This window comes from Phacochoerus africanus, chromosome X (assembly GCF_016906955.1).
Source record: "Phacochoerus africanus isolate WHEZ1 chromosome X, ROS_Pafr_v1, whole genome shotgun sequence".
Classification (NCBI taxonomy): Eukaryota; Metazoa; Chordata; class Mammalia; order Artiodactyla; family Suidae; genus Phacochoerus; species Phacochoerus africanus.
In genome coordinates, this window is record NC_062560.1 from 10,436,724 (window position 1) to 10,460,064 (window position 23,341).

A 23,341-nucleotide genomic window follows, 5' to 3' on the forward strand; every position below is an offset into this window, starting at 1 on the left:
TTTAAAAATTTTGTTAGAATGTGGAAAAATCATATACATTAAAAGACTGGTGAAGTGCCTGCTATAGCGCAGTGGGTTAAGAATCTGACTGCAGCAGCTTGGGTTGCTGTGGAGGTGTGGGTTCGATTCCTGGGGCAGTGCAGTAGGTTAAGGGTCCAGCATTGACAGATCTGTGGTATAGGTCGAAGCTGAAGCTCAGATTCAATCCCTGGCCTGGGAACTTCCATATGGCAGGGGTGTGGCCATTAAAAAAAAGTCTTATATAGGCTTCAACTGTGTCTATATGTATTATTTCTTCTTTTTAATTTTATATAATGATTTTTTCCACTATAACTGGTTTATAGTGTTCTGTCAATTTTCTACTGTACAGCATGGTGACCCAGTTACACATAATATGTATACATTCTTTTTTCTCTCATTGTCATGCTCCATCATAAGTGACCAGACAGAGTTCCCAGTGCTACACAGCAGGATCTCATTGCTAATCCATTCCAAAAGCAATAGTCTGCATCTATTAACCCCAGGCTCCCCATCCATCCCACTCTCTCCCCCTCCCCCCGGTAACCCCAAGTCCATGATTTTCTTTTCTGTGGAAAGGTTCATTTGTGCCGTATATTAGATTCCAGATGTACGTGAATCATATGGTATTTGTCTTTCTGTTTATGACTTACTTCACTCAGTATGAGAGTCTCTAGTTCCATCCATGTTGCTGCAAATGACATTGTTTTGTTCTTTTTTATGGCTCAGTAGTATTCCACTGTGTATATATACCACATCTTCCTAATCCAATCATCTGTGGATGGACATTTGGGTTGTTTCCATGTCTCAAATGATGCAACTGACAAGGGCTTAATCTCTAAAATATACAAACAACTTATACAACTCAACTGCAAAAAATCCAACAACCCAATGGAAAAATGGGCCAAAGACCTGAATAGACTGTTCTCCAAGGAAGATATACAGATGGCCAACAAGCACATGAAAAAATGCTCCACATCGCTGATTATTAGAGAGATGCAAACCAAAACTACCATGGGATACCGCCTCACACCAGTCAGAATGGCCGTCATTAATAAGTCCACAAATAACCAATGCTGGAGGGGCGTGGAGAAAAGGGAACCCTCCTGCACTGTTGGGGGGAATGTAAGCTGGTACGACGGTACCTTAGACAACTATACATAGAACTACCATATGACCTAGCAATCCCACTCCTGGGCATATATCCGGACAAAACTTTCCTTGAAAAAGACACATGCACCCACGTATTCATTGCAGCACCATTCGCAATAGCCAAGACATGGAAACAACCCAAATGTCCATCAACAGATGATATCTGAAGCGAACAATATCAAATGTTAATGGTTATTAAATCTGAGTGACAGATTTTTTGAATTTTTTTCTATACTTTGTTTAAAATATTTGATTAAAACTAAAAGAAGATGCTAAAATCAGTTTGAACAAAGCACCAGAGGGGAAGGGGAGGGAGTGTGAGGGACTGGGAGTTTGGGGTTAGTAGACGCAAACTATTGCATTTGGAGTGGATAAGCAATGCGATCCTGCTGTAGAGCGCTGGGAACTGCATCTAGTCACTTGCGATGGAACATGATGGAGGATAATGCGAGAAAAAGAATGTATGTATGACTGGGTCACTGTGCTGTACAGCAGAAATTGACAGAACATTGTAAATCAACTGTAATAAAAGAATAACAATCTTTTTTTTTTTTAAAGCACCAGAGAATATTCTAAAGAAAACATGTTTTAGTTGGTGTCAGGTGATCAAAGAGACCCCACAGGGAGGGAGAAAGCAGCTATAGGCAAAGGGGCTCCATGCCACAGTGCCCGGCTCAGTTTACACTGCCGGCATCTGTAGGTAGGGAATGTTAGACCTTTGACATTCGAGATCAGTTTCAAACTTGCCCAACCTGTAAGGAAATCTTATTAGCTTATTTTTTGTCGAATGTTCTACCAGCTTTTACCCTAAGCAACCTATTACGAAATACCTGCTTCTACCCCCCTGCATGCCTCTCTAATATCTCTAGAAACCAATATGGTGGCACGTGTGACATTTTACACAAGACGGTGAGAGGACAGCCTCTGGGGCACATGTTTTAAAAGAACCAATTTATTTGAAGTCCTAGACACAAGTATTGGCTTCATCAGATAAGTAAGCAAAACAATTTTTCTCCCAGAGTAGGAGTTGGCAAACTATAACCCAAGGGCCAAATCTAGTCTGCTGTCTGTTTCTGTAAATACGGTATTAATTTAATACAGCCTGGGCTGTTCTTTTACATATTGCCTCTGGGTGCTTTAAGCTACAATTTCAGAGGTGAGTAGTTGCAACAAAACCTGTGTGGCCCCAAAGCCCAAAGTATTTGCCACCTGGCCCTTGACAACAAACTTTCCTAACTCCTGTCCTAGAGTGTTAATCTTCTTATAGATACTTAATGGTAAGTAATTGGACAAAATAAATGTTTTACAATGACTTTTTATATTGCAGTCATGTGATCATCTGCATTTATTTTTCTCTTAATACCAGTAAACCAACGAGGAAAATGAAAGTATCCATGGCCACGTTTTCTCTTTTAAAAAAACGGATGAGCTCTGCCAAACGACTTAACAGAGACTGTGTTGATGATTAATTCATTACTCAACACGTTGTTAAAACATCACTCTTTGACAATCTCTCAAACCGACCCTTCCTAGAGTAAAACTATCTTCTTGATAGCCATTTTCAGCTTAGTAACTGCGTTATAAGGAAAAACATTTATGGAAATTTACGGACCAAGAAATTCTCCCCTTTTTAAAGAAACAAAAGGTCATATTTTTTATGCTACAGAGAAATAGGAAAGTCAGCATTTCTTTCAGTCTTTTCAAAATAATGATCTCAATAGAGAGGAAAGGTGACATTTAGGTGTCAACATAAGTAAGAGCCTATTTTCAGTTCATTTCACATGCCTGGGCTTTCCAATGTTTGGGGAAATTTTAAGATAAAGGAGGTACTTTTGTAGCTCCCTAGAATTGTATCATTCCCGCCAGCCTCATAAACTGAAAATGAGGCCTTAATGATATCCTCAAAATGACTCAAAGTAGGAAAATGGTAAGTAATAAAACAAAGAGAATGCAGGGCTATGGTTGCCAAGGCAACCATAATCATATTTCCTTTGAACTTTAGTGTAGCACCCACTGCAGTTCAGTTTAAGTTCACGTTTCCTTAGGAAGCTTATATAAATTCAAAGTCCCTAATATCTGCAGCAGTATCAGTCTAAGCCAGCAGGTGATGACAGAGATGGAGAAGAGGAAACTGAAACGCCCCTGGCATTCCCGTTATGGAAGAAAGATGGGGAAATGACACTTGTTAGCACACGCTATGGCCAAGAGAACATGTCTTTCCACGCCACTCCACACAACACACACTTGCGGTACTCTGCGGGCTACTGCCGTATGGCAGTGTGAGTCCCATCCGTAGATAACGTCATAAACACAGATCAAATGAGCTACGATCCCTTGGCAGATCCCCACAGCCCTAGAGAACGAGAACAAACCACAGAATGGCTGGTATGCACAATCCAGATCATTATTTGAAGCCCTATTTCTTTTTTTTTTTTTTAATTTTTTGAAAGTATAGCTGATTTACAATGTGTCCATTTCTGCTGTACAGCAAAGTGACCCAGTCATACCTACATACATACATATATTCTTTACCTGATAGTATCTTCCATCAGGTTTTATCACAAGAGATTGGACAGAGTTCCCCGTGCTGTCCAGGAGGACCTCAGGGCTTATCCATTCTCAATGTCGTAGTTTGCATCTACCAACCCCAGACTCCCCGTCCAGCCCACTCCCTCCCCCCTCTCCTGAACCCCTTTTTCTTAAAGGTGAATAGTGACGATCATCAGTTTGTCTGCGTAGTGACGAGAAGAGCATCTCTTCCGTACAATTTTGAGGAAGCGATTACTACTCATCTGTATCTCATTTGATGCTGTCTTCAGGGCCGAGAGCATGGTGCTTGCTCCAGGGGATGCCACTATCTGAGAGGCTGGGCAGCCAGAGATTTGCCTCGATGGACCCTCAACAATCTCTACTAATATTTCTTTTTTTTTTCTTTCTTTTTTTTTTTTTTTTTACTTTTTTTCAATTTTGGGAGTGGGATGGACGGAGAGGTTGAGACTTTTGGATGCCAACTGTTGCATTCAGAATGGATGAGCAATGGGGCCTGCTGTACAGCACAGGGAACTGGGTGTGACTGGGTCATTTTATTGTAAAACGGAAATTGAAGAAACCCTGTAAATCCACTATACTTTAATCCAAAAATTTTATGGCTGCACCTGCAGCATATGGAAGCTCCCCAGCCAGGGACTGACTCCAAGCCACAGCTGGGACCACACAGGACCCTTTCACCACCCGGGTCGGGCCGGGGATCGAACCTGCCCCTCTGCAGCCACCCGAGCCACTACAGTTGGATTCTTAACCCACTGTGCCGCAGCGGGAATTCCATCTGCTCATATATTCTAACTCAGACTCTCCCCAACCTGAAAGTGTGTCAAGATGGCTAGATGTTGGAAAGTCCAAACGCATTTTCCCATAGAAACAATGATAGACATAGTTATTTTGGTCCCTGGGCCAGCTGATACGGTCTCATTTAACCCATAACACGCTAGAAAGGCAGAGTGGGAAATATAAATATAAATGGGAGCACCATTCTTCTCAGAGCCTGGAAAAGAGAGGAGACTCTCCCGCATGGTATACAGGAATGAACAGTGGCTGGGGGACAGAGGTCCCTGGATGGGCCTCTAGGCGAGAGACCCTCTCCTGCGAGTACTGCTGAATCTCCTGGATCCATCTCAGTAGAAATCCAATCCATAACATGCTGCATAAATGAAATAATGAGCACCTTGCCATATGATTCTGGGCTGGTCATTCTAGCATTTCTGAGATTTGGTCTCCTTCCCTGTTAATAAGATGTTTGGGAAGAGCAGCCCAGGCTCTATGCTTGTCTTACTTATTCTCCATTTATATGCCCCTTGGATTCACCGGCAACTCATTTTATCCCTGTTTTTTTTTTTTTTTTTTGCAGGGGGGGGGGTGTGTTGTACTATACAGATAACAATGGTTTCCACAAGGGGTATATGGGAAGATGGATCGTGAGGCTGGAGACAGAGTTAGGGCAACTCTGCTGGAGACTGGACTGCTCTGGTTTTGGAAAGGAAATTGCTGAAAAAAACCAGACACTACCAGTATTTTTCACTTAACCAGTAATGTGATGATAATACCCAATACTCCCCAAATACACCCTTGCAGTGAAGTCCTTTTTGAGTAACTCCAATGCTTTTTTTTTTCTGGTGTCTCTTCTCCCTGATTTTTTTCTTTATTCCTTTAATTTTGATTCTAGGACACTTCCCACCATCTCACTTTCTTTTTCTGTTTGTTTTTGTTTTCGTTTTTCTTTTTCTTTTTTTTATTTCCCCAATACATTTTTTTTCCTACTGTACAGCATGGTGACCCAGTGACACATCCATGCACACATTCTTTTTTCTCCCATTATCAGGCTCCATCATAAGTGACCAGACATAGTTCCCAGCGCTACACAGCAGAATCTCATTGCTAATCCATTCCAAAGGCAAGAGTCTCCATCTATTAACCCCAAGGTCCCCATCCATCCCACTCCCTCTCCCTCCCCCTCAGCAACCACAAGTCTGTTCTCCAAGTCCATGAGTTTCTTTTTGGTGGAAAGGTTCACTTGTGCCATATAGTAGATTCCAGATATAAGTGCACTTTCTTTTCTGCTGTCTATTTACTGGCTATCCCCAGACACACTAAAACGAAAGTAAGAGCAGGGCAGGGATGTGTCTGTTTTGTTCAGGGCTGTATCTCCAAAGCCTGGAACAGTGTCTGCTCACAGCAGACATTCAATACACAGTTATTGAATGAATAAAGGAATAAATCACTGAATGAGAGAAAGGAGTGCACTCTTCTGTAGGCCTAAATAAAGGACTTAGACATTTTAAAGTATATCTTTTCCAAAGATGAAAAGGAGGTATTAATTGAAGACAAATTTTGGAATATTGCTAAATCTAGGAGGACAGGGATAATTATTTTTGCCAGAAAAACTAGGATAAGGAGATCCGATACCCCAAACCACTACCTACTACATTCAGTAACCAGAGTGATTATTTAGACAAAGATGCTAGGGAGTCCCCCTTTTGGCTCAGTGGGCTAAAAACCCAGCATAGTGTCCATGAGGATGTGGGTTCAATCCCTGGCCTTGCTAAGTGGGTTAAGGATCTGGTGTTGCCATGGCTGTGGTGTAGGCCAGCAGCTGCAGCTCTTATTTGCCCCCTAGCCTGGGAACTTCCATATGCCACAGATGCGGCCCTAAAAAGACAAAAAAAAAAAAAAAGAAAGAAAGAAAGAAAAAAGATGCTCTTGACAGATCATCTATACAGGGATATACCTCAGAGATATGATAGATTCGGTTCCCAACCACCACAATAAAAAAATATTGCAATAAATTGAGTCACATGAATGTCTTGAATTCTCAGTGCAAACAAGTTAAGTTTACACTATATGCTACAGTCATATTAAGTATGCAATAGCATTATGTCTTAAAAGGTACATATCTTCATTAAAAGTATTGCTAAAAAATGCTAACCATCACCTGAGCCTTCAACAAGTCATAGCAGTAACATCAAAGATCACTGACCAGAGATCACAATCACAAATACAAAACCATGAAAAAGTGTGAAATATTGTGAGAAGGAGCAAAATGTGACACGGAGACACAAAGCAAGGAAATGGGGTTGGGAAAATGATGCCAATAAGTCTACCGTGCTTGGCGCAGAGTGGTCACGACCCTCAATTTGAAAAACACACAGTATGAGTGAAACGCAACAAAGGGAAATGCAGGAAGATGCGTTATGTACGCCTGTAAACATGCATACAAGAGGAATGCGGCCTGGATTTTAGGCTGTACTGAGGCCTGGGAGTCAAACTGGCACAGTGGAAAACAGCCCAAGTCAGGGGACCCCAGACTTTCAGCATCAGTAGCTGTGCCTTTGAATTCCTGCTCTGCCTCCTCATGCCTATTGATTTTGAGCAGTGAGAGAACCTCCCACGTTTCAGTTTTGTCATTTTGAAAACTGTGAAAGGATCCATGTCTTGCAAAACTGCGGTGAGGGTAAAATGAAAAGACCTAAGTAAACCCAGGAAATAGATGGCCTTTGCCAGGTGACAGACATTCCCACTGCTGCTTACCAGCCTGCTTCCAGCTCCGCCCTCTGTAGCAACAGCTTTACTCAAGTCCCTTAATCCCTTTGGTCTCCAGTTCCCTTTCCGACAAAATGAACGATTGGGTCAGAATAAGTCCAACTAGATCTGCCACTCAGAAAGTCCTGTACACTCAGTTTTACTTCCCCAAGTTGGTACGTATGGGGCTGGGTGAAATAGGCCTGTTAGAGAAAATCTAGACTGATCTAGAGAGGCTTAGTAAGTATTATGAATTGTCTGTGTTATAATTCTATATACATAACCTTAAAGTATAATTTTTTCTTAAAAAAAAAAACCTGGGGGACTTCCCATTGTGGCTCAGTGGTAATGAACCCAACTAGTATCCATGAGGACGCGGGTACGATCCCTGGCCTCTTTCAGTGGGTTAAGGATCTGGTTGGTGTTCCTGAGACCTGTGGTGTAGGTCGCAGATGCGGCTCGGATTTGGGGTTGTGGCTGTGGTGTAGGTCAGCAGCTACAGCTCTGATGAGACCCCCAGCCTGGAAACTTCCATATGCCACGGGTGCGGACCTAAGAAGACAAAAAAAAAAAAAAACCCAAAACAACAACAAAAACCTTCTGGAACGAAAGGTTCCCATATCCCAGCAATTCAAACTCAGATAGATTTTTTGATGTTTGGGAGGGGCTGAAGGAGTCCACTATTAAAAAGATGAATGTCACTGGGTGGTGAAATCTTCCTTTTGCTTTTATGACTGTGTGTTCCAAACAGAATCCTGGAAGAGAGAAGTGTGGTTCGGAAATATCAAGAGACCTCCTAAGAAACCTGCAGGATGTCATAGATAGTTCTGTTGATTTCCACTTTAAATTTGCTATTCTTTTACAAATTCTCACATTTATACTGCCCTAAACAGGATGAATTTGACAACGTGCGAATTGTTTAAAAAAAAAAAAAAGTGAGGGGGGAGAAAACCAAGATACTAAGCAGATACTTTTCCCTCTGGTCATAGGCATCCCATAAGGTAACTTCGATGGAGCCCTTACATTACAGAGATATTTGCTTAGGATGAGAGGAAAATAATTTACTCGTTGCTGTTTGGCCTTTAAAAATCCTTTCAAAACTTTACATTTTCAAAGAGCTCCTGGGGAGAAAAGTCTTTTCGTTCTATAACTTCTGTTCTAAAAAATAACCTGAAATATTTCCAAATACGCAAGTGAAAAAGGGCTCCCTTTAGTAAAATACGATTTTTGATATCCTAAAGCATATCTTGGATTGAACAACACACCTTTGGGTCACATTCAAATTACACAACCTTGGGTCAAATTCAAATTATAGATACACACACACACACACACTGCACCACCCACTTTTCTCATTTCCTCCTATAACCAGAAAACAGAATGTTTTATTGTAACCGTATACACTCTTCCATTTGCATAAAAATAAAAAGCTTTAACCCATTAGAGAAGCACAAGAACATAGTCATGGCTGAAATTAGTCAAAATGAATAAAAAGTTTTTCAAATAAATATAAACCTTAAGTTCTACCTGAATAAACAGCTATATCACACAATTAAATACGGGTGACCTAGAAAAGCCCAACTTACAAAATATCCTACACATGGGAACAGCCAACCCAAGTGAGTTGGACCAGCCCCAGGGCAGGCTCTCCCCAGACTAGAAGGCAAGAGAAGAATTACCCTAGGATTCGCCTTGGTCTCTTCCTGTTGGACGCCAACGGTGATGGTGATCAGAGAAGGGGGAAATGGGAAGCCATGGTTCTCATGCCACCGTAGCACTCCCGTCCCGCCATGCTCACCAAGGAATCCATTTCTTCTAAATGTTACACAGAGTGCCTCGGTTCCCAGGCCGGTCCATCAGAAGTCCGCTGGACCCAGAGTGCAGCTGGAGCTGTGCTATTAATACTAGGCTGACTTCCCACTTGGAAGCCAACTCCAGCCCTGACAGTGCTCATCAGCTCTGTTATGGTTAAATGGATTTGTAGGCGGTCCTGGGAGCCTGCCAGTTAGAACACCCTTTCTGTGGGAAAATTCCTGCCGAAGCCCAAACAACTCACTGACAAACAGGTTGTAGAGCACATGTTGGGAGACCCTTAGGCATTAACAAATCAATCATCACCTTTTCCTTCTGGAAATGCTTGGGTGACCATTATAGTAAATGCTTGCACAAATCAACATATGACGGGTCCGACCCTCGGCACATGACCTGCTCCATGGTAACTAATAGGTATTTTTGCTGCCATCATTAATATGACAACAGATCTACCCCTCCCTGACACATACTCACCCATGCATATAGACACATCTCACACATGCACACATACACACACCCCACCATACAATGCTCCGTGCAGATATGTGTTGACCTACACAGAAATGTCTTTGTTTTTTCTTGGAGAAAAAATGAACCATAATCTAGGCTTGAGCTCTGTACTTTAAATGTTGTTCTCTTGTCCTGGGAATTGATCTGTACTTGTTTATTCACATTCTCAACTGGCTTTCCCAGGCCAAAAAAAAAAAAAAAAAAAGACAACTGTGGGACAACCGGTCAAAGTATGGAGATGCTCAGCCATGGGACAGGAAGTGCAAGATCTGCAATCAAGATTAGACCTGGGACCTAAGAAACATGTTCAAATCAACTGAGCAGCTCACTGTTACAAAGAGGCCTCTTGAATTAGTGAAACTTACATGTGAAAAGGCTACTGCTCTCACCAATGGCAAAGAGAGTTTGGTACGAGTTGATTAATTACAATTTCAAATAGTCCCTACATACCCGCAGAGCTAACGAGGCAACAGAGGAGATGTTGGATGATTACACTAGCCGATTATAATCTACCAGGAGATGAAGGACATTCACTGTCTTGGAGCCTTAAAAACACTAACATTAACGAGTCTAAATGAAGCAATGGTCACGCCGAAGCAGCAGGTACATCTGGTATAGACCTTCCTTGGCAAAGGAAGCCAAGGTCTTTATTATTTACTTAAAGACAGCACAGGAACCACTGGAGACCAGAGAAGTGAATGAACGAGCAGAGGGTCTTCCAAACCTGAGGTCCTCTTAAGTCACTTGATCAGAGTCTTTAATCAAAAGGCAAGGGCGGAGACAAAGACCAAGCTCACTGTAGTGACTTGTCTTCCAGAGAGGGGACCAGAAGAGAAATTTCAGCATATTTGAATCAGCTCCCTTAATTCTCCAGGACAGAACCATAAATGACACTTCAGTATTATGTCTTTCTGACTTAATCATCCAAAGGATAAAATATTCTAGCACCTATGGAGACCCTGAAATGAAGTTAGAGGCGATTTAGGTTTACCTCTTAAAATAAATGTCTGAGAATGATCTTTCAAGTTGGCATATAAAATATCAATACACACACACACATATATACACACACTTTATTCTGTGTATACATACTATGTTCACCCAGACTGACACATATACTGTGTACATGTGTATATATACAGACGGTGTTTTTTCATACAATGTGGATGTTAACTAGCCTTTAAAATTGCCTTCAAAGGGTATTACTGAGTTGCAGCATACTCACACCACATCCATCTGTGGGCAGCTAATTAGAACTTACCATCTCCTTCCCTAACATGTTTTCAAACGAAGAGTAAGTTACAAGTATGAACATCTGCTTTGGTTGTGAAGAAGAAAAGCATTATCCTTTGCACTGTGCTATAACTTTCAACCAGAAAATTTGCCCTCCGGGGTAACCACTGCTCCTTGGACTGTTTGGTCTGATCAATACATAGAGGTAAGTCCCAGGAAAAAAAAAAAAAAGTGTTTTCTAGAGGCATCTGTAAAGACAGCAAGAAAGAACTTCCCCAACCAAGTTAGATTAACCTGCATGGTGCTTTGGAGATGGAACAAAATATTAATGCTACATAGTGCTGTCTCCCAGACAAAAGGATTGTAAAATAAAAACAATGGGGAAAATGTTCTGATTTCAAGTCAGCCTGAGAACTAAATTCCTTCTTCTCAGGGAAGTTACCTGTCTTGACCAGTGCTAAGAAGTCTTTAGTATTATATTTGTTGGGGCATCCTCATTTGGCTAGAATCAGTCTGTTCCAGGCAAGAGTAATGCTAAAGAAATGGATGGCAGGTATGTCAACCTGGATTAAGTTATCCCAAGGGCCACACCTATTTCTCAATAGTTGATCGCACCCAGTTTAGGACAAGTCTGAATATGTGGCAAGTGGCCCAAATGAATTTTTGCCTGACTCCTCACTCCTTGCTTCAATTCTCTCTTTCCTAATTGCTTCACTTCCTTCCAGCACTTTCTGGTCACTCTCCTTGACCGCGTCATTGGAAAGGCTGTCCCCATAAAGTGGCACACCCTCTCCAATGAAGTGCCTAGCTAGGATTGCTAATGAGCCAACAATCTTGCATCAGGTAAACTTTTTATGCAAAGGGATGCTCAGAACACCTGAAAGGACAGAGAGCCTAACATTTCTATAGTGGTTGTCAAGCTAGCGAAACAGATTGGACTTGTGGTGCCAAGAGGCTAATAAATGGTTTTATACATATGTGGGAGAATTTGGTGTTCATAAAACCTACTAGCAACATGGTGGAGCAGTAGCCTAATCTTCACCACGTCACACTTCTTTAGTGGTCTCCATTACCTACCAAAGAGAACCTAAGAGTGGTGAATGGCCCAACGGGTCAGGGTCAGCGAACAACATCCATCCCAGAAGACTCTTGTGATGATTGCATTAGATACCTGGAAAGCGTTTAAGACAGAGCCTGGCATCTGGAAAGAGCTGTGTATGTGTTCACCACCGCCACTGCCACCACCACCATCTTCACTCTCGTCGTAACCAGCATCGCCATCATTATCACCACCACCACGACCACCATCTATTGCGAAACCGTGACTACTAATCAGAGAGTTGTAGCGAAGAAAGGAATGTGCTCTACAATAAACTCAACGGTCAACACAGCAATAGCTAGGTCTGTCATCTAGAAAGAGGTCCCGGCAGTGTATTAGCCTCCATATGTTTCCCCCCCTCGAACCATGCGCTCACTCTTCTTTCATTACCATGGAGCCTGACACCAAAAGGTTTAAGTAAATGACCAACTTCAGGGAAGTACTGAACAAATTTTTCTGGAATCTCACCGGATACAAAATGTAAGCAGAAATGGTTATACATCCAGATGGACTTAAGAACTATGAATTATAAGGTAACTAATTAACAAAGAGGGCAAAGCTACAACGGCAGGCACTTGGCCCCACCTCTCTCAACATCTTCATCAAAAACATAAAGGCATAAGTCATGCTTATCAAATTTGCAGGTGACACTGAGCTACAAAGAATAAATAATATAGGAGAGAGAATTAGGGTTTTAAAACATGGCTGAAACGTATATACAATAATTTATTTTAATAAAATTTTATTATGAGACTAAAGCAAAGAGATTCAAAAAATTAGAAGTTTGCATTCAAATTGCAACAAAGTTAATCCAAGAGAGAGAAGCAATTTCAGGAAGAGGGAGAACTCTTAAGTTGTCCACTAAGCTCAAATGAAGTCTGACAAAAGTGCTAAACCAGGTAATGGAAACTTGGAGAGCATGAAAATAACTTTAGAATCCAACTTTTGTTTGTTCGTTTGTTTTGTTTGGTTTTTTTAGAGTCGCATCCTCGGCATATGGAAGTTCCCGGGCTAGGGGTCCAATCAAAGCAGCAGCTGCCCGCCTACACCACAGACACAACAACGCGGGATCCGAGCCGCATCTGTGACCTACACCACAGCACATGGCAACACCGGATCCGCAGCCCACTGAGCAAGGCCACGGATTGAACCTGCATCCTCATGGAGGCTAGTCAGATTTGTTTCCACTGAGCCACGAAGGGAACTGGCAGCTGACTTAAAATATTTGAGTGGCCCTCAGGTGAACTTAGCAGTAGATCTGTACTATCTTTCAAGAGGGCAGACTTCAAATGACCAAATGGGAACTGCAGGGAGTAGGCCAGGGCCTTTCCCAAGGAGATCCTTTCTAAAGAAAACACTGACCCGAGGATGAGTGGCTCAGGGGGACGAGGACTCTAACCCTCAGAGGTTCACGCAAATAACCATTTGGTCTTTCATTCCCAGTGTGGAGAAAAAGGACTCCTGCTTTGGGTAAGAGGCCAAATACCTGGCCTTGGAGGTCCCACACTGTGGTTCAATTCTGCTGCATGAAATTTTGATGAGATAGATGAAGAAGAGGCAAGGGAGAAGAAGATGCTTAGAAATGACAGGCACGAAGTTAAGAGATGGCTTTGGGTGACTGAGGCGTGTAGCAGGTGGTATAGTCTCCATGAGAAATGGATTCGTGCTAATTAATTTATACAGGTCTGAACCCAACTGCAGAATTTTGTTTAAAGCTGGGCCTATTCTGAAGACAAATGAGTGGAAAGCAGCTTTGCCAGCACCCTATGGACTAAGCCACCCCCGCTGAAGAATGGCAGGATTCTTCATGCTTTTGTGTTCCCTACAACACCTCAGGTACCTACCAACCACTTGCTGCTTGGTTAACATTCCACTTTTGCTCCAGGGGATTCAAGTTAAAGGATGAGGAATAATTAGTCAACAGTGGAAACTCTAGTTTGGCAAAGTCGCTATTTGCTCGACTGTTTTCACAAGCGTATATGACCCCAATCTCATTGGAAGTATTCGGACGTCAGAGTGATAAAAAAAGTGGTTTTGGTTGTTTTGTGGCGAAATAGCATAGTGTCAATATGGGGTTTTTTTCCTTGAATACTTTCATTGCTACTAATGTGTCTGTCTTTTGAAAAATATTGTTATACTTTTCTATCTGCTGGGACATTAGTGAATTGCGTTAGACTGTGCTTCAAGACTGTAATGATTTAATATAATTATTTGATATGATATTCCAAGATGTAGCATATATATTTTATAATGTGTATATTTCAATATCTAATAAAACTTTCTAGAAGATTTATATCCATCCAATCACTATATAAATTACACCAAAACAAATTCAGAGTTTATCACATAATTAAATAACACAAAATATCCACACTGCCTTGACCCAGAAATGGGGAAAATGATGTTACAGTGTTAATGAAATCTAGAACATTATTGTCTTGTAGGGCATATTTGCTAGAGGGAGTTTATCTTCAAATATCCCCTTTGCCTCTTTGTTACTAAGTTGGTAATGCACTTAGTACTCACGAAAATAGTGCCTCTAACTAGTTTTCACTTTTTTTTTTTTTTTTTGCTTTTTAGGGCTGCACGTGTGGAATATGCAGGCCAAGGGTCGAATCAGAGCTGCAGCTGCTGGCCTACACCACAGCCACAGCAACGCGGGATCTGAGCCACGTCTGCAACCTACACCACAGGTCACGGAAATTCCAGATCCTTAAGCCACTGAGCGAGACCAGGGATCGAACCCTCAATCTCGTGGATACTAGTCAGGTCCATTACTGCTGAGCCACAATGGGAACTCCCCATTTTCACGTCTTATTGCTGGGGAATCTCCTCACAGCTACTTTATCCGCCAGCAGATGATAGTTCAGGTCAACTGAGAATGCTACCACTTCCACTCCTGGAGTCTCTGAGTATTTCACTCTGGATTTTAATTGCAGTGGTCTTGTGCTTATGACCTAACTCCAAGTTGCATAGAATTAGGAAGTCTTTTTTCACCTTCTATAATTAACACTGAAATGACAGACACACACACAAGGCATCATTCTTTACCAACACTAGTTCAACATGGGACTTAATCACTCTCAGAGCAATGGGGATGGATGAAATCCAAGCGGCTCTGATTCACAGGATTCCTGGCTTCTCTCCCATTCAGTCGGTGGGATATTATTTTGTCAAGTTAGATGAGGGACAGAGTTAGAGACATGTGCACCCTACACTCTCATGATTTGGCTCATATCTTTGTTGGTCTCCAAATCTGATATGTCTTTTGGTCAGTTGACCAAACTTCTAGTTCTATCCATTGCATCCAAAATAGCTCTAGTACATTTTTCTCCTTTCTTCCCCCAAAGTTGTCGCACTTTTCAGATATGGAGTCTCTCTGGCTGGCTGCACAGGTTTGCCTGAATGACAGACAGCATCTCTCCTCTGTGCTAATAAATCACTCAAAGCCCAGGGATCACCTTGGGCGTCATGCAAGTCAGGACCAGCAGTGCACTAGGGACACAGTGATTTTTTAAATAAATATCTGCTACGTGGATAGAGGAGCTGAAAATACTAACCAGGTCTGCTTTCTCTCAAACTTGGGTCTTTCTTATGACTTTAAAAAAAACTGAGATATAATTCACATACCATAAAGTTCACCATTTTAAAGTGTGCAAGCCAGAGTTCCTGCTATGGCACAATGGGTTAAGGATCTGGTGTTGCCGCAGCTATGGTGTAGGTTGCGGCTGAGGCTCGGGTTTGACCTCTGGCCCAGAATCTTCCATATGCCATGGGTGCAGCCCCAAGTAAATAAATAAAGTGCGCAACCCAATGGATTTTAGTATATTCATAGACTTGTGCAACCATCACCAAAATTGATTTTACAACATTCTCACCATCCCAGAAAGAAAACAGTTACTCCACACTCCACACTCCCTTGGTCCCTGGCAAAGAATTTGCTTTCTTTCTCTATGGATTTGCCTATTCTGGGTATTTCATATAAATGCAATATACAGTACAGGCCTTTTGTGTCTGGATTCTTGACTCAGCATAATGTTTTCAAGTGTTATCCGTGTCATAGCATTTATCGTTCCTTTTTTATGGCTGACTAATATTCCACTGTATGCTTATATCACATTTGCTTATCCATTCATCAGTTGATAGACATTTGGATTCTTTCTGTTTTTTGGCTATTATCATAACGCTGCTATGAACATTCATATATATGTTTCTGTATTGACATACATTTTTCATTTCTCTTAGGAAGATATCCAGGAGTGGAATTTCTGGGTCATATGATAACTCTATTCTTAAGTATATCTCAATTGTTTTCCTCACATAGCCATGAGTGATCTCAATTCTTGTGGAAATTCTCCTATAACTTAGGAACTCTATTGCTTTCTTATAAGAGAAAAACCAGTTGGGGATATTTCGCTCTATTTTATCATCATAAAATTCATCCACTCATGTCTGGTAACAGTTTAATGCAAAGTCTCACAGAAAATCAAAATTAAATCCTAGGTATTTATGTTCCTAAAAACAAATTCATCCTAAGTTAGAAAAGTTCTGTACATAACACACTGGGCAAATTCTCCATTCATTAATAAAACAAATGGACCAACCTGAGTTAGTGATATCAGAAACCCCCCCCCTTTTTTTTTTTGCCACACTCACAGCATACGGAAGTTCCTGGTCTAGGGGTCAAATCAGAGCTGCAGCTGAGGCCTTCACCAAGGCCACACCAACACCAGATCCAATCTGTATCTGCGACCTATACCACAGTTCATGGCAACACCAGATCCTTAACCCACTGAGCGAGGACAGGGTCTGAACCCACATCCTCATGGACACTATGTCTGGTTCTTAACCCGCTGAGCCACAACAAGAACTCTCAGAAAAAACGTTTTTATATACAACTTTTTTTTTTTAATATATTCAGGAGTACAAAATCACACAGAATAAAAGAAGAAGAAACTTAACTAGAAAATAACAAGAACTTCTTTACAATTTACAAATTAATTCTGTAAATGGCCCTCGAAGGAAGGTTAAAGGTCACCAAACAGTCGTGCTCACAAGTATTTCAATGTACCTTCCAAATCTGACTTAACCTATCCTAAAAGGCTTGTTCAAAATGTGTATCAGTACCAAACTTCCTATCACCACATTCCACTACATTCGAAATTCCTAACCACATTAGCCTAAGTATTATTAAACACTGTGATTGTATACTATACTGCTTCACACTTAAAAAACTATTCCTTCCCCTGTCTCCTAAGAAGATGCTTCTCCAAGGATTTTGTACATTTTAGATTGGCCATCTTTCTCCTGTCTCCTTCAGCATCAGTGAAATCATCTTGCAAAACTGATTGGAATTGAAGACCATTAGCAACTTGTCAATCAGTCACGCAGATAAGATTGGCCTTGGAATCTTATACAAATACTGCCTGCAAACACAAAATATTTTCCCCACCTTTTCAACTGACTAAGAGAAATGTACAAATACATTTCCTCTGATACTTCACCTTGAAGATCCTCTTAAAAGAAGAAGAAGAAATAAAATCGTACGAAATTGAGTTGAGGTACAAGATTTTCAAGCAGTGTCACTCCTACTGGTTTTGTTTTTTTTGAGATGGCTACTGGGTTCCACAAACGCTAATGATGCCACCACCCCTAAAATCCAAGTGCTATGCCTTACCCCCAAATGGGTGCTAAGTATGTTAAGGGAAATGAAACTTCTAGGGTCAGCACCAAGATGATGCTGACAAGAGAACCCATATGCGTGGTGCAGTGTAGGTTGTTTTTAAATTAGCTCCAGACTTTTTTGGGGGATGGGGGGATCTATGCCCGCGGCATACGGAAGTTCCGGGGCTAGGGATCAACTGGCGCCACAGCAATGACAATGCTGGATCCTTAACCCGGTGAGCCACTAGGGAACTTCCAGCTCCAGACGTTTTAAAAAGACCACAAAGACACATTAGAGTTGCCTTGCTTCCACCACTCAAAACAATCCCAGTTCACCTCAATCCTCTTTCTGCCCAGTTCCCATCTAGGAATAAAGGCTTTTTCAATATTTACCTCAGGCAAACAACATTAGCCAGGCAAATTTTTCTCACGTTACTACATGGCCAAGTATATAACTCTGAGGTGGTCTGCTCTGCCTGCTATTTTTCCATGTGCATTTAACAGGTAACCGCTAACCATGTGCATAGTAGTAAGAGGGAATTAATGAAATAATAGATGTTTACCAGGTGGGGTCTCATCTCACAGATATATGAATTTCCTTTATAATACCAATGACAAATCATCAACTAAACTCAGCTGAACTTGCTTTTAGGCAACTTGCTTTGAGTTGCTATTTGTCTTCTACCAATAATTAGCCATGTGTCCTTAGGAAAGTTACTTAACTTGGTTAGCAGCTCTGTTAGTTGCCTGCCCAAGAGTCATTTCCCCCTCCCTCGTCCCTCCACAAAAAGGTCTGACGTTGTTTGGCTATTCAACCATCCCCCATGTGACAAAGGGTAGATGACCCAGCCAGGTTCCAATGATAGATCCTTAGTATTTTTAGTCAGTTGCAGTTATACCACTCCATTTTCCAGGACTGTTTCAAGAAGGGAAATGGATGTCAGATTAAGTTTAGTTGCACAGCAATTAGAAAAAAGAGTTAGAAATAAAAATGATGGCGGCTTTAAATAAGATGCAAGTATAATTCCCTCGTGGGAAAGAAGTCAGGTGTCAGGCCACCTCGGCACTGCAATGGCATCAATGATGAGGCTACATTAGCTTCCTTAATCATCGTTCTGCTAAGCTGTCTTAGGTCCAACATGGCTGCTTGAACTCTGAACAATATGTTTGCACTTCAGCCAACAGGAAACCCTCATTGGTGGGGACTTAGTCACATGGCCATAATTAGCTCAGTGGGAAGCAGTGAAAGGGAGGCAGGGGAAGGCAGGGAGAGGGGGCAGCCATTGGCAGTCATTGCCAGAGCATGTGACCCAATTTCAGCCAACGAGATAGGAAGAAACTTATAGACAAGTCTCCTGCTAAGAAGGAAAAAGGGAAGAGATGGCTGGTACTTCTTCCTCGGGTCACCCACCGTCCTCTCTCAAGGACGGTGATGTCTGGAACTGATGCAGCCATCTTGCTACTAGCCTGAGAGTAAAGCCAACACACAGAGCAGGACAGAGCCTGCAGGGAGAAAGACCTACCACTCCAATATTCGATGCAAGGATCCCACGCCACTCTGGATTTCTTATTATGTTAGCAGGCAATTCCATTGCTATTTAATTCTGTGGGAGACGGGATATTCTCTTACTTGGAATCAAATCCCTTCTAATTCATTCAACCTGTCCAACGGCCTTCCAAATTTGAAGACAGTTATTTCTCCTTCTTGGTCTCCATTTTCACAAGCTAAAAATTCTAGAGCTATAAAAGCCAACCAATTATTGTTTTAATCACTATTATCAAAATACACCTTTGTAACTGCTTGTTTTATTCAAAAATGAATGCAAAAAACCATACTGTATTCATTTACTCAGGTATTCAAATCTTTCCTAAAAACATAATTGTTGTGAAATCTGGGCTTCATCATTTCTGGCATGGTGATGGAGAGCAGTGTAGTCTCTGAGAGCCACAGTTTCCTTACATGTTTTACAAAAAGGGAAAACACCATCTCTTTTTAGGAGTGCATGAAGGTCAGAAACACATACCAATGATATACTGTCAGATGTTCAGTAAGTGCTGGATAATTGGTAACTATTTTGTCATGGGCATTCCTGGGGACACAAAGGTGACATGAGTAGATCTGGTTCAAAATTGCACTTCTGCCTTCCTTTTTACATTTATACATACATATGTACATATATAAATATTCCACCTAGTTCCAGAAGGTACCAAAAGCAGCCAGAAGGCAAATATAAGAATTACAGCAATGTTTTAAATTATAGGATAAAGTGTATATTTCAAGGAACTATGAGTAGTCAAAGAGAGCAGAAAGCAGGCAACAGCAGATGACTCAAATGAGCAGAAACCATGAGGGAAAGAGAAGGAGTCAAGATAGAGAAACTAGAGAGAAGAAATGGGTAAAGAAGAGAGAGGGGATTGAGGGAGGAAGAGAGAGGAGAGAGGATGGAGGGAGAGAGAGAGAAGAGAGGAGAGGAAGGGAGAGAGAGAGAGGGGGAGAAAGAGAGGGAGAGAGAGAGAGACTGAAATAGTGAGGGAATGGGTGAAGTTGAGTCTACAGCCTGGTAAAGGTCCACCTCTGCCAAAACCTCAAATTTTGCACAATAATGAATTCCTTCTGGGTCCTGCCCGGAGTGGTGTTCCAGTTTTCCCAAGGGCTAAGAGGGTCTTCTCCTCTTACCTCTCCTCTTGTAAATTTCCAGTGAATTTCTACTATTTGAAATAACCAAACATGTCTGTTCTCTGCCACCAGAGAGGGATCCTAAAATGAAGTCAATGGTAGCAGGAGCTCTGGAATTAACCACGGGATGAAGGGAATGTGTGTACAATGATAAGTGAACAGAGCTAAGATGGAAACATGTTTAAGGAGCAGATAAGGAAAAGACATCTGCAAAGGAGATCAAGGTGTATTACCTGGGGAGGTAGGAGGAGAAAAAAAAGGACTCATGGAAAATGAAAGCAAAGAGGTCGCCAGAGAGAAACAGAGTTGGAGTCAAAGGCCCCACAGTTTATATGCAATAAGGACTCATCTTCCTGAATTTGTGATGAGGTCTTCTGTAATCTTGTGAAAAAGGAGATTCAAGAGAGTGGTGGGGTGAAAGCCAGCTGGCAGAGGGTTGAGGAGTGAATAGAGATGAGTATTTGAAGTAGCTTTGAGTATAGACTACCCTTATGCAAGGTTTAGCTATTTAAAAACAAACAAACAAACAAACAAAAAAAACCAGAAGAGATGTCTTTCAGGAGATGTTTGCTCAAGGAAACGTTTTGACATGAAGATAATTAAGTGTGTAGAGGAGAAGCCGAAGCTAGAGGAGAGTAAGATGATATTATTTGAAGTATGACTGCATAGGATTTGGAGAGTAAGCCAAATACCTTCACCTCTGAGATGGGAAGAAAAGGGGCCTGTGCTGCTTATCTGAATTTCAACTGTGATAGAACTTTTGCCGCAAGACAAACTGACCCAGAACTTTCATACGGAACTAGCTGTAAGAAAAGAGTATTTTAAGTTTTACATTAGCTTGTTTTAAGTTCTGAACTATTATATGTAAACACTATGGCTATAATTTGCAAATTATTGTTACTTGTTCTGGATGCTAAGCTCAGTCATAAGAGCACTGATCAGGCTGGGTTTCTGGAAGTGATGAAACTTACAGTTGTGGCTAGCCTATGAATCACCCAGGAAGTGTGAGAGACCAGGATGTTGTTACCTCCAGATCTTGAAGCGTTCAGGCTTCCACCCTATCAGGCAGACACATCTGCTTCTCCAAATGAAGGAAGCAAAACAAAAATAGAAGAGACAGTTGGCAAAGCCACAAGGACGGTCTCTGCCCTCTCCTTCCTGGTTTCCTGCACCGACCTGGGACTATCCACGTGAGCCGCCGTGGAGCAATTCTGCATTCTGAGCAAAGAACTAAAATAGGATCGACAAATACTGTTTTCCTCTTTGGACATCTCTGACGTGCCATTTGATTCATTTACTCAGGCCACAGATATGACCCGAACCTCTTGCTCTGTGCTAGAATCTGTTCTAGATGCTGGAAGGGAGTGGTGGTCATAAAACAAATGCCCTATGCAGCATATATGGCCGTAGGGTCTTGCATGAGGCCTGATGATTCATAAGGATTCTCGTGGTTTATCTAAACGGATGCATCTGTAAATGTCACTAAGCATACTGCATTACTGTTTACAAAAGAGGAGGTTGCTGTTTACTTTTCAGCATGGAAGATGCACACGTTGTACTTTTCATTTACGAGGTACAGCTCAGGGTGGACAAATCCTTAAAATAAACACTCCATTCTGAAACCCACAAAAGGTAATGAACTCCAAAGCTTACATGTGGTCAAATTTTCAACACGGCCCATTTGGCCCATGGTTCCGTATCTGTCAGAAGATCCAGGTGACATGTTAGAGAGGGCAAGTTTATTTTCCTATCATCTAAAACAGCATTCTTATCCCTCCTCCAATACTAATTCCTAAATCGCCTCAATTATCACATTGGGATTCATCTCTCATTAATTTATTTAAAATTCTGGTTTTTTTGGCTGCACTGGCAGCATGTGGAAGCTCCCAGGCCAGGGATCGAACCTGCGCCGCAGGAGCGGCCCAAGGTGCTGCAGTGATGCCAGAACAGTAACCTGCTGCGCCATAAGAGAACTCCTAAATTTTTTTTTAAAATTTCTAAATTAAAAAATGTTAGATGATATCACTTCTTAGGATATAGGATTGAAAAAGGAAAAAAGTTGCTTTCAAGTTACAACTCCCATCAGGTTAACTCTTATTCTAAAATCATGTTTCCTAATGTTGCTTTTGTCAAGCTTAAAGGGTATTATGGATTCTGTTAAGTTCTACTGTATTTAATGTCCACTTCTGTATCCCCATGGCCTATAAAAATACCTGACAAAGGGAGTTCCCGTCGTTGGGCAGTGGTTAACGAATCCGACTAGGGACCATGAGGTTACGGGTTCAGTCCCTGCCCTTGCTCAGTGGGTTAAGGATCTGGCATTGCCGTGAGCTGTGGTGTAGGTTGCAGACACGACTCGGATCCCGCGTCGCTGTGGCTCTGGCGTAGGCCGGCAGCTACAGCTCCGACTGGACCCCTAGCCTGGGAACCTCCATATGCTGTGGGAGCCACCCAAGAAATGGCAAAAAGACAAAAACAAACAAACAAAAAAAATACCTGACAAAGAAGGAAAGGGCTTAATAAATATTTCTGGGATAAAAAATTTCATAAAGGAGTAACTGCCACCCTTTAAAAATCTATAGCCTTGAAACTTCCCATCCCCCTGCCTTCCCTTTTTACAGAAGAGAGAATGCCAACGTTTTCACAGATCCTCACCATACAAGACTTAGGTGCTATAACTGAGGTCCCAGCTTGCTTCGGGCCATTCCAGTTTATGCCTAATGTCCCAGTGTCATTATTGCTAGCGACTTTTCCCCTTTCAAAAGTGTCCTGGTTTGGGGAGTTCCCTGGTGGCCTAGCATGTTAAGGATCCAGTATTGTTACTTCTGTGGCTCGGGTCACTGCTATGGTGCAGGTTTGATCCCCGCTGTGGACATGGCCAATAAAGTGTCCTGGTTTGAATGAAACTGTATCCACTGTTCCCCTGGGCACCCTCTCTAAGGTTCTACACGTGTATTTCAGGAACAGGTGAAATCTTTCTTGTATATTGCAATAGTTTCTGTTTGTTTCATTTCCCAGTCCCTTTCCTGATGATAAAGTGTTTCCATGGGTCATCTGAATATTCAATAGGGATTGTCTAGGAAAAGTTTAAGCCAGCACTTTAA

The 23,341-nt window shown here is 41.8% G+C and overlaps 1 protein-coding gene across 3 annotated transcripts in view; it reads right to left on the reverse strand.

Moving 5' to 3' along the window:
- The window catches only part of ARHGAP6 (Rho GTPase activating protein 6), a 536,775-nt gene that overhangs the window by 201,497 nt on the left and 311,937 nt on the right, over positions 1–23,341 (reverse strand). Inside the window, exon 1 of one of the 3 annotated variants that reach the window (XM_047765258.1) lies at positions 8,922–9,376. The exons of the other annotated variants lie outside the window; for them this stretch is intronic. The gene's annotated coding sequence lies outside the window, so the exon portion shown is untranslated. Of the gene's footprint in view, positions 1–8,921; positions 9,377–23,341 lie in introns of those variants that run through there. 3 annotated transcript variants of the gene reach the window in all.